A 20341-nucleotide genomic window follows, 5' to 3' on the forward strand; every position below is an offset into this window, starting at 1 on the left:
CATCACTTTACTACCTAGTGATTGGAATAGAACTAACTGGATTCTGAGACCTGAAATATATTGGGTTGCCCCTGATGGAACCCAATGAATCTGTGGATCTAATTGATGGTCCAGGTCCCACTTAAATGGATAGGATGATGCATTCTCAAGTTACCTTGGGCTCAAGGAATAATTCATAGTCAGCCTCCTCATATGGTGGCTAATTTATCTGTTACAAGCTTGTTGTACCCGCTCTCTTTTCCATTGATATGATCATGCAGCTGCAAATTTTGTCCCATCTATAGGAGTTGAAGATGCAAATTGCCAAAGTAGATGCATTAAACATCTTTGTTGCTTGGGCATTGACAGCTATCAGCATAACTCTAGTAAATGCAGAAATGGCTTTAATGTGCAAAACAGTACTTCAAAATAGAATGGCCCTTGACATCCTCATTGTAGCAGGGTACTTGTGCTATAGTCAAAACAGATGTTGGACCTATATTCCTGATGAATCTGGTAACATCTCTTCTCTCTTAGATCATGTAAATGATCAAGTTCAGGCTATGATTACTCCAGTTGATAATTTTAATTTCTCTGATCTATTCAGTTGGCTACCTTCAGGAATAGGGTCATGGTTAAGGACTCTTCTTCACACTGTGCTTGTAATCTTCCTGCTCGTTACACCTATTCTTGTTCTGGTTAAGTGCCTTTTGTCTCAATGTACTCAAATTTTAACTCAAACATGCATGAAGCTATTTTCTTCTTCCAGCACTCCTGCCAAGGGTGACCCATTCTCGTCCAAAGTAAATTGACACTATCAGCAAGTTACGAGTCAGAAATTTCACCAGACAACCTCCTAACTATGTTGCCCCAGTTCAGCAGAAAGTAGCCAGAATGAAGACGACTGGATTCCCAAGATTGGAAATAGATATTGTTTTAAGAGGGAAATTGTAGTAGTTGCCTTCTAAATGCATCTTAAATCTAAGCAAGTTGTGAATGTGAGCTCTTAGTCTCACAGATGAGCAATATGTAAATGTAAAGTCTGCATCCAGATATGAACAAGCTTTCATTTATTGCCCCAGACTTGGAAGCATTAAGCCCAGGTGTCAGAGGATGTAAATCCTGAAGGAACTAGTAAATAACTGAGAAAAGGAACTAATGAAGTTCTGTAGACCCATTACCTGTTACCCAAGATGATTGATTACCTTTGTCTCTAATGTGTATAAAAGCCAACTGATGTGCCTAAGAATCTCCCCGAGTGCCACTTTGTTGCTCAGATGTGGCCCTCTCTCTCTAGCTAAGCCAATTTGACAGGTGAGCTCGCTGCCTTCCCCTCTATGTGGGACTTGACTGTCAGGAGCATAATAACTCTCACTGGTAACACAGGATATGACTCCTGGGGATGAATCTGGACCCGGCATTGTGGAATTGAGAACATCTTCTTGACCAAAAGGGGGATGCAAAATGAAACAAAATAAAGTTTCAGTTGCTGAGAGATTTCAAATGGAGTTGACAGGTCACTCTGGTGGGCATTCTTATGTACTATATAGATATCCCTTTTTAGGTTTTAATGTATTGGAATAGCTAAAAGTAAAAACACCTGAAACTATCAAACTCCAACCCAGTAGCCTTGACTCTTGAAGATGATTGTATAACTATGTAGCTTATAAGGGGTGACAGTGTGATTGTGAAAACCTTGAGGATCACACTCCCTTTCTCCAGTGTATGGCTGGATGAGTAGAAAAATGGGGAAAAAAACTAAGTGAAGAATAGGGTGGGATGGGGGGATGATCTGGGTGTTCTTTTTTACTTTTATTTTTTATTCTTTTTATTCTTTCTGGTATAAGGAAAATGTTCAAAAATAGATTGGAGTGATGAATGCATAACTATATGACGGTGCTGTGAACAGCTGATTGTACACCACGGATGACTGTAAGGTATGTGAATATATCTCGATAAAACTGAATTTAAAAACAAGCCAACTGAAAAATCACTATGGGGAGGCAGATTGGGAAGATTCCCCTGTCCTCCCACCAGAGTAAATAAACCTTTTTTTCCCTCCTCAGACCATTTGGTGTGTCTCACAGTAGCCAAGCCAAGCAAGGAACCCAGATATGGGGGGAGGGGGGGCTCACCTACAGAAAGTTCGTCTTATATGTTAAATGGGAAAAAATTTAATTTAAAAAAAAATTTTAAGTGAAAAGTGCACTCAGGAAAAGTATTTGGTGTTTGATTTTTACTTTTGTTAGACACAAAAATGGTGAAATATTCCTAAAGGGGTTCACAAATCAATAAAGGCAGGAAAACCCTAAACATAAGGTTTCGATAAATGCTAAAAATGTACTCCATGAAACAATTTTTAATGATAATCAATGTCTGTACCTCCTGACATTGGTCACGGCTTGACATTTTAACTACAGTACTCTTTTCCTGTCAAGACAACAGCCAGTTCTGCTTCATTTCATATCAACCCTTGATTTACATAAGCAGCTGTTTCCCCCCACCCTATAACAGAAGTATATACAATTGCAAATTTTAGGATACTTAAAAAATATTCTCAACTGCACACTATAATATGAAAACCATTTTTTTGTTGTTGCAATAACAAAAAGCTTACAAACTACAAGTTTTAGTATCACCTTAGTTAGATAATTATGGATACCTAGCAGAGCGCCAGGCACAGCAGTAGTAAAATGTTTGCTGGAAACACTAACATTTATCTTTTATAAACGTGAAAATTTTCCGGTTTTCCTAAGTGCCTTTGACTTTAGTGGTGCTAATAGAAGGATAAAAAGCACAATAACGATGAAGAAGAACTTGGGGAGTAAAAGCTATAGCACTTGAGCGTCTGGACTACAAATACCAGGGTTCCCTGGAGTGAAGGCGGAGCTATCTTCCCACGGGACATACAGGTATATCAATGAGGGCGCGGAGGACTGGCTCCATCGCGTTCCAAGCTTTAGCAAACGTGCGTATTTCAGCTCCGGAGTCCAATTACTATTCTCACCGTCGTAGAGGCCTCGGATTCACCAAAGCATTTCTCTATCCAAGTTGGACCCTGTGGAAACTCGAGCGTCAAAGCACTGAAATAATCCCCGGTTCTCTAACATCAACAACAGAATCCTGTCGTCCCGGGAAGAGGCGGAACCCGCTTTATTCTTGCCTCTTATTGGCCACCCAGCCAGAAGGCGCAAACTTCCATCGCAACCAATGAGCCGTTGAAACTTCCGTGAAACGTAACGTAAGTTGCAATGGCGTACGGTATTATACGTAAACTTAGTCAACGCAGGCGTACATGTCCTACTTTTGTCCAATCGGGAGCAAATAAGAGACCTGTTCCCCGCGTATTCCTCGCGCTTTTATGCCCCGCCAATCGTTTGCATTTTACTTTGCTCGTCTACCCAATCAGAGATGTAGAGGGTGGAGTTCCAGTCTCCTGCTTGGACCTGCAACTGAGCTCTCGCTCCCTGCTGCGCCAGTCTTGTGCTTGTTGTGGAGGTGTAATTTGCAGGATCCGTCTAGGCGAGGTACCCGGGGATGGAAAGCTCACTTGACGGGCAGCGGCAGTGTTAGTTGAGTCTAGAAAATCGGAGTCTCTGAACTTCTACGGCGGCGGGCGCTGAGGGAAATCGGGAGGTCCCGGGAGGAGGAGAGAGCCACGCTTGGGGCTCCTCACTCTGGTCGGACTGTCATCGAGTCCTTGTGATAAATTCGGGCTGTCCCTGCCCCGTGGGTCTTTTATGGGTGAGGTTGGTGGCACCGACCCCGCAGCATTTTCTGTGGGTCATTCTGCAGAAAGAGCAAAGTGCTCTTTAAGTAGTCAGAGAAGAGTAGCCAGTACCTGTACCCGCTTCTGCTCCCCCTACCCACCCGCTTGGGTTTGGTATTTTTGGAGGTCAGAAGCAAATTTTCGTTTGAGGAAAGACGTCTTGTAGTAAAGCGCTTACTATGATACCAGCTACCATATTTAGCACTTTACGTGTATTATCTCGTTTAATTCTCATAGCAATCTAAAGAACCATTCTCAGTGTGGAGCGAAGAAACAGACTTAGATGTGTAAAATTAGTATTACACGTGTTCTCTTTAGATTGTCTCTGACAACTTTGAATGAGTATGGCATTCGGTTTCCATAGATGTAAACTTAAAAGGTGATATTACTTGTAAATGTTGCTCCTGTTGTCTTTCCTAATTTAAAATTATATTAAAATTCCGTACACTATATCTGGAGGTAAATTAGTTGTTTTTATTGAGGTAAAATGATCTAGTAGAAAGACACCAGAGTAGGAGCAATTTACTAACCTTTACTGGGAAAGTCACCCTCTCAGCTTCTTCAGCTGCAGAATTGCTATCAATTCTGGGACTGTATAACACAGTGAAACCTAGAGTGCTCAACAGTTGTGGTAAAATGTACAAATATGTTTTTTCAGGAGGAAGAACAAACGAATGTCATCCTTGCAAGGTGTTAAAAATAGAGAGGCATTGGGGGAAAATACAATTAACATAAACTAGAGACTATAATTAACATAATCATTGTATTAAGAGTCCTTTAATGTAACAAAGGCAATATACCAAGATAAATGCAGATAAGAGGGGGGCACAGGGGAAGGGTGTGAGACACTTAGCATTGGTGGTGTTATCTGACTATTCTACTTTGATTTGAGGTTATCTTTCCTTTTGCTGCTTCCTGTAATTTTTTTTTCCCTTTCTTTTTTCTTTTTCTTTTGCTCCTCTACCTTCTTTGACTCTTCCTCCTGCTTTGTGGAAGAAACATAGATGTCCTTATATAGATAGTGGTGAGGGTGGTGAATACATAAATATGTGACTATACAGGGAACCATCGATTGTTTACTTGGGATGGAATGTATAGCATGTGAACAAAACCATCTTAAAAAAAAATGGGTTGATGACAAAACCTTGAGGGCAATGTACTGAGTAAAATAAGCCAGATACATAAGGACAAATGTCGCAGGGTCTCACTGATAGGAACTAATGATAACATGTAAGCTCATAGACATGAAATATAAGTTACCAAGTTATAGAACAAGGCTAAAGAATGGGGAGTGGTTGCTTAGTATGAACAGAATGTTTGAAAATGAACAGAGGTGACAGTAGCACGTTGTGAGAATAACAGTGCTGAATGTGCGTGAATGTGGTAGAAAGGGGAAGCTCAGAGCCATGTATGTCACCAGAAGGAAAGTTGGAGGTTAAAAGATGGGAATGTATAAAACTGAATCCTGTGGTGGGCAATGTCTGTGATTAACTGTACAAATATTAGAAATCTCTTTCATGAATCAGAACAAATGTATGACACTACAAATAGAAGTTAATAATAGAGGGGCATATAGGGAAAAAATATATATACCTATTGCAAACTATATACTACACTTAGTAGTATTTCAACGTTGTTTCATAAACAGTAACGAATGTACTATACCAATACTATGAGTCAACAATGGAGGGGAGGTGGCTAGGGATATGGGAGGATTTGAGTTTTCTTTTTTTTCTCTTCTTTGTCTTTATTTCTGGTCTGGAGTAATGAAAATGTTCTAAAAGTTTAACAAAAATTAATTGTGGTGATGGATGCATAACTGTATGAGGGTACTGGGGGCAACTGACTGTACACTTTGGATCTTTGGATAATTGAATGGTATGTTAACAAACACAAAACAAAACAAAACAAAACAAAACCTCTTCTTCCTAGAGTTGTGAGGATCGGGATGAGATCAAGGATATAAAATATAAATTACTCATGTTAGTACCACTTAAGTGTGAAATACCCCTTAAGCCATTGTAGACCTCTTAATTGCTTGCCCGTGGTTCAAGGCAACATTCCTTATAAATGCAGAAATTTTACTTGTCTGATTTGTATTCTTACCTTGGACTGTTGTGGGTAGCATAAAGCAAAAGTAGGTCAGCATGCATAACTTTTTCTAAGTTCTTTTCTCTCACCTTTTGTTGTTATCCGTGTAGTTTTTGAGTTATGTCTTTGTTTTAACCTAAATCATGACGTTTTCTGCAACTTCTATTATTAGCTACAAATAGAATTGAATATACTGGTTTTCTGCCTTTTGCCTGTAATGTTCTATAGGACTACATTTTCAGTGTATTTCTACATATTTGTAGAAATATGTTTGCATATTTATGGTGTTTTTCATTTATTTAATAGCAAAGAATATAATTGGAAATGAGAATTTCTGTATTTTGGAATTGGAGTGCTCTTTAAATTGAGACAGAGTAACAGTTCAATATTTTAGGGCCAATTATGTGCAAATTATTGTGATAATGTATTGAAGGGCGTATTAGTTTCCTGTGGCTGCTGTATCGAAGTACCACAAACTTAGTGGCTTAAAACAACACATATTTATTTTCTTACAGTTCTGGTGGTCAGAAGTCCAAAATCGCTTTGACTGGGCTAAAGTCTAGGTGTCAGAAGTCCTGATTCTTTCTGGAGGTTTTGAGGGGAAAATCCATTTCCTTTCCTTTTTCAACTTCTGGTGGCTACCTGTATTTCTTGGCTTGTGACCCCTCTTTCATCTCCAGAATTCATCACTCCAAGCTCTGCATCTGTCATAATATTGCCTTTTTCCCCCTAACTCCCTCTTAAGAGGACACTTGTGATTACATTTAGGACCCACTCAGATAATCCAGAATAATCTCCCCATCTCAAAATCTTTACCATAATTACATCTGCAAAGTCCCTTTTGCCATATAAGGAAACATTTACAGCATCCAGGGATTAGGATCTGACTGTCTTTGTGGGCCATTATTCAGCCTACCACAAAGGGTTTGCGTTGCTAACACTGCAGTTTCAGAGAAAAACTAAAAGAAGTCTCTTCCAAAGAGTAATTAAGCTTGATCTACCAAGTATAATTAAAAATATTTTCCTGATGATTTAGTCTGTCATATCAGTTAAGATAGTTCTTCTACATGTTCCTTAGTGTTAGTATGTCCATACTGAGATAAGTGATGGCTCCATTCTCTTTGTGGACATTCATTCTGGTCAGTATTACTTTTTATTGGCTTTTTTTGAAAAGAATTTCATCATCACTTGAATTACAACAGAGCTGGAGGTTAAGAGCACAAATTCTAAAACCAAGCTGCCTGGGTTGAATCATGGCTCCAGTTACTAGGTGTGTGATCTTGGGCTGTTTATTTGTAACTGCTCTGTGCCTCAGTTAATAGATATGATTGTCACAAGGATTAAATGAGTGAATATTTGTAAAGTGCTTAAAACAGTGACTGGCAAACACTTTAGCCTGTTAAATTCTTTCTTAATTAATTCTTCTCAATATTATCCATCATATATCAGTGTGAAATAATAATGAAGAGAGAAAGCCTCTTGCAATGGCTTCTATTTTTAGTTTATTATATTTTACAACTGATATTATTTTAAATCTTTCTTTAAGCCTGTAAGTACTTGGAAATTTGCATGTTTGCCCTAGGCAACAAAATTTATATTGCATTTCACATCATGAATATTGCCATTAACTCAAAAACACTAAAATCAAGACTTTCCACGTGTATATACTTTAAATATTCAGCTGTATATTGCTTGATTGTTTGAATCATTATGGTTAATTTCAGTTAGTAGAAATACAGATTTTAGTAACACCACCTTACAGTTGAATGGCCATTTAAAAATGCTATGTAAAGTATACCCTTTATATCATTTGTGTGTTAGTGTAAGAAAGCATTTAGGAGTATGGGTTCGGGAATAGACTTGAGTTCCAGTCCCGGCTCTGCAGTTTGTCAGTTGAGTGCACTTCAGCAAGTCATCTTTCTAAGCCTCATTTTCCTTGATATGTGAGAAATAAATCTACTTCATAGAGCTGTCAGGAAGGTTAAATGAGATGTAAGGCATAAAAGTGCTTAGAACAGTGCCTGGCCTATAGCAAAAGTTCAACGCGTTTTAATTACTGATATGTCATTGATGCAAAAGAACCAGTACATAGAATAAGTGGTAATGTGAGAAAACCAAGGTTTTCATGGATTTTGTGATTTTCTGAAGGTCACACACAAAATAAGTAAGCCTCTGGCTGCTGGTGCCGATCTTTTCCTAAACCACTATCCCCTTTCCGATTGTAACAGCTCTTCATCTTACTCATTGATAAGGTACATCCCAGAGACAGGTTCCTTCATTTTTTATTTTTTTCCAATTCTTGGCTGCTGCCAGTTTTTTTTTTTAACTTGGCTCAGATAATACCAGAGCCCTTCCCATTCTTTATGGATCCTCTAGTCTGTCCTACTCAGACTCAAAGTTGTTAGCACATGTGACAAGCATCTGTTTTCAAGAAAGGAAAAAGAATACTATTGAAGTCACATTTTAATATTGGTTAGGTTTTTTTTTTTCCACTTGTGATTCTATTAGCCTAGCATTAATTTGTGTTTAATATAATACTGAATTATTTTTTGAAGCTATTTTATTCTCCACATTTTCCTCTTTTTTCCCTGAGATTGTAAAATCAGTTATTCTTAGAAACTAAGGAAGGAGTCTGAGACTCACACAAATCCCCAGAGCCGTTCTGAAAATAGAAAGAATGCAATTTATGAATCATGGAGTTATTTTTTAAAATCTTGAACTATTAAAATATGGATATATCTCTTGTATAAAAAACATGTTTATATCATATAAACAAAGCATATTGTTCTTATTGCATTATTCTGAAAATTTGAGATGGTTTGATCTTATAAAGTGTTTTGCAAAAAACAAAAGCATTTTGAACATACTGTTTAATTCCAGAATTTGGGTTTATAGGAATAGCTATTATATGACATTCAAACCAGCGGATATTTATTGGCTGCCGTTTTTTTCTGCTTATAGGGCACTGTGTAAATCTGTAAGGTGATGTTCCCAAATCCTACCCCTTTCTTTAGTTTCCTTTTATGCTGTGGTGCTTCCTGTGACTTTAGGAAATTAGAGTGAATTGACCTCAAAGCTGTGATTATGGATGTTTTATCAGCATTGTTACTACTCAAGATTTATTTCTTACGCAGTGACCCTTATTTTCTCTGGAAAAGGAGCTGCCTCTGAGGCTTGAGTGTTTTGGGTAAGCTTTCTGTCTTTTCCTGTTGAGATTGTTATTGTTTTGCATATATGTGTAGTTCCTTATCTTTGTTTCCTTGTTATCCTCCATTGGGTGACACTGGATATTGTTACACATCTCCCACAGGATGTAGGATTTAGTGGGGTAAGCTATGGAGTTAGCCCCGGCTGCTAGAGGAGTGATATTAGAGAATACGGAAACAAGGTCCCTGTCCTTGAGAAGTTTATACTCTATAGTGGAGAGAAACAAATGTTAAGTATGTAAAATGAACATAACTAGAGATAAATAAAACCTCAATAAAACGGTATAATGTTTAGTATATGATTATTGCTAAATGAATAGAACAAACAATACTTTGGCATTCAGAGGAAGTAGAAATTCACTTTAGACTGAATTAAGAGATTTTGTTGTACTGTTTGAATTTGAGCTGGATCTTGAAGCATGGGTAGGATCTAGATCACTTAAGGGTGTAGGAATCTGAGAGAGGATAGCAACTCTCTGTAGTTCTGTTGTGGGGAAAAATATTTTACTAGCTAAAGTAACATGTTTTAGCCATTAAAATATTGATGAATCTGGCATTGCTCTATAATTTCAATGTGTAACTTAAATATCCAAATGTCCATTCAACATTTATAGCCATGCATAAGCAAGAGAATGTATATATTTTTGTTAAGTATTTAGTTTTGTGTCCTTAAGAAATGTTTGTGAAATCATATATTTGCTTTTATTTTCCATTTAGAGTCATGCCAGATTTCAGTATTTTTTACTGCATGAGATTAGTTTCTAAGAACAAACTCTTTTATATAATATTTCTCCTGTGGGTTGTAAGTATTTGTCCTATCTTGTTGTCTTTGTCCAGGAACCAGTTAGATATTTAATCAAGCGTTTTCTGCCCCACTCTGTGGCAGGTACATTGGCGGTTACTATAGTTGCATATGAGAGACAATGGGAAACTGAAGGAGGATAGTGGCAGGACAAACAGGGGAGATGGATGCGAATGATGATTTTCAAGGTAGGATTTATTAGCCAGTTGGCTTTTGTCCCTTGGTGTCCATAATCAAAGATAACTAAGATTTTGAGCCTAGATGAATTAGAAAGATTGTGCAGTTAACAGAGATAGGGAATACAGGTATGTAAGTTATACTTTGGATATATTTAGTTTGAACTTTTGGCAACACATCCAGGTGTAAGAGTTTAGGCAGGCGTTAGAAATATGGGATTGGAACTTTGGAGAGAGATCAGGGTTGAGGATAAAATCTAGACGTTCACATAGAAGTAGTGATTTACCTTGCCTGGGGAAGAAAGGAAAAGACCAACCAAGAAAAACTCGGTTTGTTCTCAGTTGTCATGGTTAACAGTGGAAATTTAAATCATTATTAATGTGTTAAAACATCTTTCTGTTTGGAGACTTTGGAGTTGTGTCCTGAACGAGTTTTGTCATCCTCTAATTTTTGGAACTGCTGCTAGATGGCAGTGGTAATCAATGCCAAAGGCAAGGAAGGCAAGTATTAAACAGAGTTTGATAGCTGAAGTCTGATTCATATGTTTAGTAAAGTTACAATCAACAGTACATTCTTTCCAGTCCTTTTTTTCCTTCACATCAGATCTATAAAATAAGTCTAACCCACCCCCCACAGCTTAATATCCGGCTTTTGCAGGATGGCTCAAGAATTATGCTTTTGTTGGTTATATCTTTGATACTAAGATCTTTTACTATGTTCAAAAGAGAGGAAATGAGTTTAGAACTTACTAGATTCTGATCTTCCCATGATATGGCACAAAGTGGTTGAGAGAGATGGTTTGCCCTACTATATTTTTATACAAGTTAAATATAAAATATTGCCTTAGTGTATGAGAGATGTGTCAACATGATGATAAGCTATCCCTTGTCTGGAAGGCTTGTTCTGGCTTGATCTAATTTCAGCCACTGATTAACAGATGGAATTTAAATAATTATTAAGATGTTAAAGCATTTTTCTGTTTCGAAATTTTGGGGGAGAGGGGAGCATTTTGGGGGCAACATTTCATACTGTGAATTCACTTTAAAAGTATCTAGTCCATATATATGTATCTAAATCACATGTATACATACACATATGTAGAATGAAAGGAGATAGGATTTACATCTAATTATTTATTCTGCAAGTTGTCAGTTTATACTGTTGCATTTATTTGAAATACTTTCATTGATACTGACTAGCATTTCAGTGCTTCTTTTGTGCCAGGCACCATTCTGCACACTTACATGTAGTAATTTATTCCTTATAACAACCCTATAAGGTTTAAACAGGGTTTAAACCCTGTTTAAAGAATAGGAAACCAAAGCACATAGCCCTTAAAAGCTGGGATTTGAGCCCTGGCAAGCTGGCTGTATACTCATTCACTTAACCACTGTGCAATACTTATCTAAGCCTCCATGTCCTCATCTAAAACTCAGTAATAATAAGACCTCATCGAGTTATTGGGAGGGTTAAATGAAGCAATGCATGTGAACAGATTAACACAGTAACCTAGAAAATTAAAGATCAGTTAAAATTAGCTAATGTTTAACTACTTTTCTGGTTTTCTTCTAGTTCTTTTTTTCTTTGTCTCCTTTATACTTTCTTCCTCTACGCATTCCTTAAACAGTGATGTTCCAGGGTTCCATTCTTGGTCTGCTGTTTTATGTCGTTCTGTGTAAGTCTCCTTCATCAGAATCATCCACTTTTAGTTTTTAACTACTACCTACTTTTTATAGCCTGATAAAGAAACCCTATGTGTTCCTCTTGACCTTTAGACTGAGGTATCCAAATGTCTGAACAACATGTCTGCCCTTGGATGCCCCACATGTTCTTCGGCTTATTGGGCTAAAACTAAAGACATTTCTCTGTTTTTCCTCATTTTGTAGATTTTAGGATTCACTTTCTGATTCTACTCCACCTGGTTACCCAACCCAGGAATCAGCCTAGATTTCCTGTCTTCTGCCTTGCCTCCTGCATCTCATCAGTGCCAAGTTTCACTAGTTTTATCTACTGAATATTTCTTAAATTTGTGTTTTTTCCTCCTCTATCCCTACCCTAGTTCAGAGCTCCACTATCTCTTTTCTGGCTTTTCAATGGCCTTTATGTTCTTCTGACCTCCAGCCTTGTGTTTCCCCACTTTAATCTGTTTTCTATATTATAAACTCTAGGCATTATAAAATGTGACACTGAACATGTTATATATTTTTTTAACTTTTTATTTTGAAATAATTTTAAACTTACAAGACAGTTGTAAAAATAATACATACCCCATACAAAGAATTCTAACACACCCTCACCCAACCCCCAGATACCCAGAGTCAGTAATTTTAATATTTTGCCACATTTACCATATCATTCTTTCCTTCCCTCCCTCACTGCTCCCTCCCCTCCCCCTTCTGCCCTGTCCCCTCTTTTTCTCTCTCCACCTTTCCTGGATATTTGAGATCAAGTTACACACATAATCCTTGAACACATAATACTTCCATGTACATTTCCGACAAACAAGGATATCACTTGATAAGTATAGTTATTAAGTTCAAGAAATTTGACATTGATATAAAGCTTACCTTCTGTATTCCAATTTTTTCTTGTGTCCCAGTAATGCCCTTTTTAAAAAAAAAAAATTCAATTTTATTGAGTTATATTCCCATACCATACAGTCATCCATGGTATATAATCAGTTATTCACAGTACCACAGTACCGTTGTATAGTTGTGCATTCTTCACCACAGTCAATTTTAGAACATCCTCATTGCTCCAAAATGAAAAGTCCCATATCACCTCTTGATCCCTCTATCCTTCCTCAACCCTACATAGCCAATAATCTAATTGTTTCTATATATTTATTTATATTTACATTTTATACAAATGTAATCATACCATATATAGTCTTTGTGCCTGGTTGCTTTCACTTAGGATAATGTTTTGTTTTAAAAAAACAGTTTTATTCACACACTATACAATCCATCCTAAATGTTCAGTCATTGATTCTTGGTATAATCACATAGTTATGCATTCAGCACTACAGTCAATAGGGGAACGTTTTCATTTCTTCCGAAGAAAAAACTCCCATACCTTTTATACCCCCCTATTATTGTTTACCTTTGGTATAGTGCCTTTGTTAGAATTAATGAAAGAATATTACAGTGTTACTGTTAACTATAGACATTGGTTTACATTGTTTTTTCCCATAACACACCCTATTATTAATATCTTGTAATAGTGACATATGTTTGTTCTACTTCATGTAAGAACTTTCTTATATTTGTACAATTAACCACCATCATTGCCCACGCTAGGTTTTGCCAAGTAATACAGTACCTCTAGCTTTCTTCCTGGTGACATATACGACTCTAGCCTTCCTCTTTCAACCATACTCACTCTCAGCTTTGTTAATTACACTTACAGTATTGTGCTACCATCACGCAGTATTGTGCTACCATCACGCAGTATTGTGCTATCCATTTCTGAGTCTTTACAATCAACCTTATTGAACATTTTGTACTCCTTAAGCATTGATTGCCCAATCTCTGACCCCTTTCTATCTCCTGATGAACTATACTCTCAAATTTAACTCTCAGAGTTTGCTCATTATAGATAGTTCAGATCACTACTATAGATAGTAGTGAGACCATACAGTATTTGTCCTTTTTTTTCCTGCTTATTTCGTGCAACATAATGTCCTTAAGATTCATCCACATTGTAGGTATCATGACTTTATTCCGCCTTACAGCTGCATCATATTCCGTCATATGTTTATACCACAGTTTGTTAATCACTCATCAGTTGATGGACATTTAGGCTGTTTCCGTCTTTTGGGAATAGTGAATATTGTCACTGTAAACATTGGTGTGCAAATGTCTATTTGTTTCCCTGCTTTCAGTTCTTCTGAGTATATCCCTAATATATAATGGGATTACCTAGTAATGAGATTGCTGGATCATATGGCAATTCTGTATATATTTTTTTAATTAGAGAAGTTGTAGGTTTACATAAAAGTCATGTAAAAAATACAACATTCCTATATACCCCCCGTGGTTGACAGTTTGCATTGGTGTGGTGCCTTTGTTGCAATTGATGGAAGAATATTAAAATATTACTGTAGTCCATTGTTTGCTTTAGGTGTTGTTTTATCCCATATTGCACCCTATTATTAACACCTTGTAATAGTGGCATACATTTTCGATAGTTCATGGAAGAACATTCTTTTATTTGTACTGTTATCCACAGTTGTTGTCCACAACAAAGTTCACTGTGTTACACAGTCCCAGGTCTTAACCTCTGGATTTCCTTCCAATAACATACATGACCCAAAACTTCCCCTTTCAGCCACCTTCACACACGTAATTCAGCGCTGTTAATTACTCTCACAGTAATGTGTTATCGTCACCATTATCCATTTCCAAACATTTACAATCAACCTAGTTAGAAATTCTGCACAATTAAGCATCAGCTCCCCATTTTCTACCCCCATTCTATCTCCTGGTAACCTATATTCTAGATTCTAACTCTATGAGTTTGCTTATTATAATTAGTTCTTATTAGTGAGATCACACAATATTTGTCCTTTTGTTGTCTGGGTTATTTCACATGACATAATGTTCTCAACGTTCATCCATGTTGTCATATGCATTAGGATTTCATTAATTCTTAGAACTGAATAATATTCCATTGAATGTAGATACCACATTTTGTTTATCATTCATTGGTTAATGGATACTTAGATTGCTTCCATCGTTTGGCAATTGTGAATAATGCCGCTGTGAACATTGGTGTGCAAATGTCTGTTCACATCCCTGCTTTCACTTTTGAATATATACTTAGTAGCAGGACTGCTAGATCTTATGGTAGTTCTATAATTAGCTTCCTGAGGAAACACCAAACTGTTTTCTGCAGCGGCTGCACTATTTTACATTCCCACCAGCAGTGAATGAGTGTTCCTATTTCTCTACATCCTCTCCAACACTTGTAGTTTTCTGTTTTTTTTAATAGTGGCCACCCTAGTAGGTATGAAATGATACCTCACTGTGGTTTTGATTTGCGTTTCCCTAATAGCTAGTGATGTTGAGCATCTTTTCATGTGCTTTATAGGCATTTGTATTTTCTCTTTGGAAAAAAAATGTCTATTCAAGTCTTTTGCCCAGTATTAAATTGTATTCTTTGTCTTTATTGTTGAGTTGTAGGTTGTTTTTTTTTTTAATAAATTCTGGATATTAAACCATTATTGGATATGTGGTTTACAAATATTTTCTCCCATTGAGTTGGCTGCCTTTTGACTTTCTTGACAAAGTCCTTTGAAGCACAAAAGTTTTCAGTTTTGAGGAGGTCCCATTGTCTATTTTCTTCTTTTGAAATTCAGAGAAACCATTGTCTACCACAAGATCTTGAAGGTACTTCCCTACATTTTTTTGTAGGAGTTTTATGGTACTGGCTCTTATATTTTGTTCTTTGATCCATCTGGAGTTAATTTTTTATATAAGGTGTAAGATAGGGGTGCTCTTTGATTCTTTTGCATATGGATATCCAGTTCTCCCAGCATCATTTATTGCAGAGACTATTCTGTCCCAGTTGAGTGGACTTGGCAGCCTTGTCAAATATCAATTGGCCATAAATGTGAAGTTTTATTTCTCAACTCTCAATTCGATTCCATTGGTCAGTATATGTATTCTATATGCCAGTACCATGCTTCTTTGACTACTGTAGCTTTGCAATATGCTTTAAAGTCAGGAAGTGTGAGTCCTCCAACTTTCATCTTCTTTGTAAAGATGTTTTTGGCTATTTGGGGCCCCTTACGCTTCCAAAAAATTTGATAATTAGCTTTTCCATTTCAGTAGAGTAGGCTGTTGGAATTTTGATTGTTACTGTGTTGAATTTGGGTAGGATTGACATCTTAACAATATTTAGTCTTTCAATCCATCAACACAGAATGTCCTCTCTTTTTTAAGGTCTTCTTTGATTTCTTGAAGCAAAGTTTTATAGTTTTCTGTGTACAAGTCCTTTACATGCTTGGTTAAATTTATTCCTAGATATTTGATTCTTTTCAATTGCTATTGTAAATGGAATTCTTTTCTTTGATAATATTAATGTTCTGTTAGAAACTGTAGTTCTTGTTTTTCCTTATTTATTTTTGCAGTTATCAAAAAGACAGAGATGAGAGAGCTTTTGCTTAATTTTTAGACCATCCTTTCAGAATTAGGAAAGAAGAAATAGTAAATATGTAGTACTAATTCAAGCATTGAATTACGCCCACATTGCTGCTAACTGTTTTCCAAATTAAGACATCTGGTGACTGGGGAAGTTTGGTTTCTCTCGTATTTGGTTAACCTGTTGGTTTTCTGGAAGGGAAAAGGCATTTAATTGTTCTTGTTGAAAGAAGCTGGGCATTCATAGACTTAGTAGAAATGGTGACTTTACAGTGAAAGATTTACTGAGAAACTGGGCATTTTTGATGTTATTGAGGAAAATGTCTTTGTTTTTTAAAAGATGTTTTGAATATTATATCTGGAACTTGAGAGAAGTCTCATATTGCAGGAGAAGGTATGTGTCATTCCATCCCTCCTGCCCCCCTCCTCCTTTTTCCTTGGTGTAACAGATTCCTGTGCTTTAAAAATTGTGCTTTCCCTTAAGAATTTTACTGTATTTAATACATGGGATGCCATATGTTACTGTAATCAGTATCTTGAACATTCGTGTGAATAAGAGCATATTCAGACTCACTAAGCAGGATTAATTACAGAAGACATTAAGTCTCAGTCATTAATGAATATGATATTTAAATTTTATTGGAATTGTTGCAGAGGCCATTTACTTCCTTTCACTAATATTCAGCACTTCTTCCCATTTAAAACAAATGGTTCTTTGGCAAATTGGTTGTGAAGCCAATTCTGGTATTATTTTAACATATACAAAAATTTCCCTAAACTAGTGAATAAAACTTTTCCTGGGAAAGGTTCTGCTGAAGTTAAACCATTATATATGCTTCTTAAGTCCCAAGACAGTGTTTTCTATAGGACGATATTGGTCATGCATATGAGCAGTTCCTATTTCATTCTTCCTAGTTTCCTGAAATATTAATAACCAGGTTCTTACATCTCCTGTTCAGTTTTGCATCAAATAAGCTAACAATAGATATGCCTGATAAATAATAATCCTCTTTAATGTCCAGTCCGGAGCTTTGGGGGCTACCATTAGGTTTTGACATACCATTCGTATGGCATTTTCACTTGATTTTCATTTGCCACTGGCATATGTCATTAGCAGCTGCTGCTTCCCTGTGTTCTGTCAATATCTCCCCATTAAAAAAAAAGAATATGATATATGCTTGTTATAGAGGCAGTATAGTGTGCCCCTATTTAAAATAATAAATTTGATACATACTTACTACAGAGGCAGGGTATCAGATGGAGTTAACAGTGTGGACTCTGGGGAACCTGGACTGTGTTCTCTCTTCTAAGACGCCTTTAAAAATTCTGAATCAAGTCCTACTCCACCAAGCCCAATGTGTCTCCCAATTCTGTAGACTGCTTCTGATTTTCCAAAGGACATGGGCCACCTTAAAAAAAATAGCACAAGCCCTTGTAGCCTTCCTTGATGAGTTCCTACAGTAGTAATTAGAGTATTTACTTCTGAGTTTTTCTAAGGTTGCCTACCTATTGCCTCAGTTGGCTTCTCTCTCCATATTGGTAATATTAGTGACAGTTCTTGAGATTTTATTTTCTCCTTTCCTCAGTACTGCTTCAGGGAAGGGGGTGTTTATATGGTGAAGGAGATTTTTGGGGGCTCTGCTTTATAATTTCCATATTATAATGACATTGGATTCGGGAGGTAAATCTAGGGTAGAGCTTGGTGGTGGTAGTCATGACTGGCCTATAAAAACCATCTCAGGTCTGGAATTGAGATTACTAAGGACTTTTTGGTGCAGGAACATGCATAATTTGTAACCTTCCTAAAATCCTTTCTGTTTAGAACCTCCGAACATCCATGATATGTAGCAAGGGGTATTTTTTAAAAAAACTTTTTATTTTGGAATAATGTTAGATTTATAGAAAAGTTGCAGAGATCGTCCAGAGTTCCTCTATACCTTCACCCAGCTTCCCCTGATGTTAACGTAACTATGGTACATTAGTCAAAACTAAGAAATTAACATTGGTACCATACTGTTAGCAAAATTACAGAGTTTATTCAGATTTCATCTGTTTTTCCATTGATATCCTTTTTCTTTTCTGGGTCCAGTGAAGGATCCCACATTGCATTTAGTCATCATGTCCTTTAGTCTCCTCCAATCTGTGACAGTCTCTCAGGCTTTCTTTGTTTTTCATAGACCTTGAAACTTTTGAAGAGTATTAATAAGGTATTTTGTGCATGCCCTTCATTTGAGTGTGTTTTGGTGTTTGTCATGATTAGTGTGGTGTTAATGGGATGTTTCTGGAAGCATACCACACAGGTGACTTGCCTTTCTCGTGAACATCACACCAGGGGGCACTTGATATCAACATGTCTTACCACTGGATATTAACTTGATCACTTGGTTAAGGTGGGAGTCTTCCAGGTTTCTACACTAAAAAAAATTACTATTTCTTTTGCCGTTTCCATACTCTGTTCTTTGGAATCTCGTCACTAAGTCCAACCCACACTCAAGGGGAGAATTACGCTTCAGCTCTTAGAGGGAGAATATACATATACAGTTTAGAAGCACATCTTTTGAAACATATTGAAGTTCTTATGCTCTTCAGAGGTATACTTATAAACTCAAAAATAAAATCTAAAAAGGAAAGTAATAACTTAATTTGGTATATCAGTAGTTTATTCTGATTTTAGAGTTATTTGTTGGATTTTATGTTCATGAAATTTTGCATTTCATGATTTTATTCATTTTTGTTTTAATAAGTTGATTCATTTTTTAAAAATATTGTAAATTTAAAAGTGAGGCTCCTTAAACTTTTGAACAGCTGTAAGAATTGTAGTTTTGAAAATGTAGGTGCAAAATAAAGTTAAATTAGGGCAAATTTGAATGAAAATTAAGAAGAAAGGAAATTAATATTTATTGCTTATTTTCTTTATGCCAAGAATTGTGCCCTTTTGCTTTGTGTTCCCATATCATGCTGTAGTTACATCTGTCCTGGCACCTATCACCTTATATTGTAATTTTTTACTTGTCTGTCTTCCACCTCCTTGAAGAAAGTAAGCAAGTTTTTTCATCTTAATCTCCAGCACTTAGCATAGAACTTTGTCATGATAGATACTCACTGTGAACATCAATTTTTATCCCCATTTTGTAGTTAAGGTAAGTGAGGCTTAGAAGAAATTAGGTAGTACCTATCAAGATGAGCTTGCTATTTAGTGGTAGAACAAAGGTTTGAAATTGGGGTTTTTGTTCCTTATGCCTATTGCCTTTTTTTTTTTAATTGTACCACAGAGCAGTTTTTTGATAAGCCAAAAATATTTCACTGCATTATTTATGTTATACCCCAAATTGGCAATCTCTGAAGTATATGTAAGAAACTGGTAACATTTGTTGTCTCCTGAAAGAGGAATGGGACTTGAGGAGCGGAACAGTTGTTTTAGAACCTTTTAAATATTGAGCCATGTGTGGTATTAGATATTCAGATATAAATACCTTTATTTAATGTGCGGAAATTTACTAGGAGTTACTTATTAAGTTTTTCAATATTGTAGCATTACAGTGGTTTGTTTTATTTTGTTGATGTGTTTGGAATCAGATATTCTACTATTATTTCTGAGCATAGATTTTTACAAAGAGCCTTTTGAGAATTCCCGTGTATACCCCATTTTTCCCATTTTTGAACAAAAACAACTAGAAAGGTCAGAGATTGGATAGGACTTTCTAAAGGGAATAAAAAATCAAAGTCTTTCTGTTTAATATGAATGAAATTTGTCTTTTTAATTTCCCCCTAAGTCTTTCTTTATAGAGGCCTCTTATATTAGGTCAGTACTTGGTGATATACCTAAGAGTTTATTTGATTGTTTCAAGTTAGTTAGGATTCTTCTGGCTGTATTAAAAAAAAAAAAAACTGCTACAGACTCATGTAAATAATCAGGGAGTGTAGAATCTCATAAACATGGAATAAAAGTTCTTTCCATCCACTGGATTAGTAGGTCCACTTTAGTAAGTGTTCCACATCTGGGTAGATTGTAGCTGGCAGGTGAATAACTGCATGCATAGGCAAAAATTTAAGATTCCTGAACCATGAATTGGTAATAGGAATGGGATTACCATGATTGGGTTAAGCTAATCAGGATCCATCCCTGTAGCTGGGTCAAGTCCTAAAATTATATTGATGTCACACAGATGGAAGT

The 20341-nt window shown here is 36.4% G+C and overlaps 1 protein-coding gene across 4 annotated transcripts in view; it reads left to right on the forward strand.

The window, feature by feature from the left end:
• Nucleotides 1–2941: 2941 nt before the first annotated feature.
• WDR89 (WD repeat domain 89) overlaps nt 2942–20341 on the forward strand; it is a 52993-nt gene continuing 35593 nt past the window's right edge. Inside the window, exon 1 of one of the 4 annotated variants that reach the window (XM_037835297.1) lies at nt 2942–3220. The gene's annotated coding sequence lies outside the window, so the exon portion shown is untranslated. Of the gene's footprint in view, nt 3221–3302; nt 3548–8973; nt 9027–20341 lie in introns of those variants that run through there. The other 3 variants (XM_037835298.1, XM_037835296.1, XM_037835299.1) reach the window with 3 other exon arrangements.

The sequence above is a fragment of the Choloepus didactylus genome, chromosome 4 (genome assembly GCF_015220235.1).
Source record: "Choloepus didactylus isolate mChoDid1 chromosome 4, mChoDid1.pri, whole genome shotgun sequence".
Lineage (NCBI taxonomy): Eukaryota > Metazoa > Chordata > Mammalia > Pilosa > Megalonychidae > Choloepus > Choloepus didactylus.